Below are 1,596 nucleotides of genomic sequence, written 5' to 3'. Positions count from 1 at the left end.
ATCATGATCCTTGTACTCATGATCCCGCTGACGCCTGTCGTCCTCTCGGCTACCTTGTCGGGAGTATCTCTGATTATGCGAACTGCGGTCACGTGAGTACCCCTGATCCCGGGTGTCGTAGTCCCTCGCGTTTCGGTCCCTTAGGTCACGGTCTCTGGAGTCCCGGTCTCTACCCCCTCCTCGGTGCTGCTGCTGCCAGCCCTGCATTAGGGTATTTTGACTTTCCATAAGCTTGCTCATCTGGTCCGTAATACCCTTGATTGTCGTGGTCATCACCTCCCTGAACTCTTTGAGTTCTTTTGACGGATCAGGAGTCGATGCCGCGACCATTACAGGGATCTGACTTGCTGCACCTGCATGGCTATTCTGTGGATTACCATACCCCTCCGTCCGTAACGCGGGGCGGTATGGGGAGTAAGGAGAGGGGCTACGATTACCCCCTTGCTGATGGTATTGTTGGCCATAATATTGGCCGCCTGAGGGTTGGTAGCCTTCGCGACGGGATTGTCGATGCCCCTGGTTTACGGTCTGGGGTCTCCTTTTTCCGAATTTTTGCCTCAAGCCGTCGGAGACAAACTGTACTCCCCTGTTTATAGCGGCTTGTTCGAGCATCTTCTGATAGGCGGCTTTAGCAACCTCGGTTTCGGCTGGAGGGATGGTTTCCATGCCCCTATCCACTTGACTCTTAAGACGGTAAAAATATTCTTCCAAGGATTCTACGTCATATTTAGGCAAGTTGGCTATATGTCGATTATAAAAATATACATCCCGGTTGGGCCGGTAATGTTCATATAAAATTCTGAGAAGATCTTCAACGGACGCTAAATTTTGTTCAGCTACTATATGCCGGGCAGGAGGATATATTTTTCTTACAACTTCAGCTAGATATTCACGCTGTACAATTTCATCCTCTGTGGACACCGGTTTATTTACCACGACAGCTGTTTCAAAATATTCCAAGTCACAGTGGGCTGAAGTCCCACTGAAACGTGGAATATCACGTGCCACCTTATGGGCTCGGCCAAAACTGTCATTATGGAAACCGTATGTGATGTTTTGATTTTCCACTGGTACATCCGGCATATTTGTTTCTATTCCATTTAATTTAAAGGAAAAACGAAAGTACCTCTATCGACAAGATAGAAGAAAGCAGTATCCTACCGACTGCGCCAAAATCTCTAGTTGTTATATCCGAAGATAGATAAAACGTCGAGGATTTGAATCGATATCCTACCTATCTCAAATACATATACCAAAAATCTCTAAGGATATTTCTATCCTTAGGTTTAGATTCTTTTATATTGTTGACACTGATTTCTCCTGTTTAACTTGTGGCTAGAGGACTTGGGTTCCGTAATGAATAGTATTTTGTTATTTATCAATCTAATATATGTTGGTTTATTCTGAACTGATTGGGTTTGGATACATTGATGTGAACATTTTCCGGACCCGAACGGGTGTTATGAATCTAATTTGACTCTACTTGGAAGAATATCACACGCTCGCTATTGTCAGCCTTAGGATGGTACGTTTATTTGTAGTTGATTGTGCTGACTTACATTTGATGTTTTAACTTCTCTCCCTCTCTCTCTCTCT

The sequence above is a fragment of the Diachasma alloeum genome, unplaced genomic scaffold (assembly GCF_001412515.2).
Source record: "Diachasma alloeum isolate Michigan unplaced genomic scaffold, Dall2.0 Dall_scaffold_00701, whole genome shotgun sequence".
In the NCBI taxonomy this organism is placed as follows: domain Eukaryota; kingdom Metazoa; phylum Arthropoda; class Insecta; order Hymenoptera; family Braconidae; genus Diachasma; species Diachasma alloeum.
The sequence above is the reverse complement of the archived record's forward strand: the minus strand, read 5'-3'. Positions refer to the sequence as shown.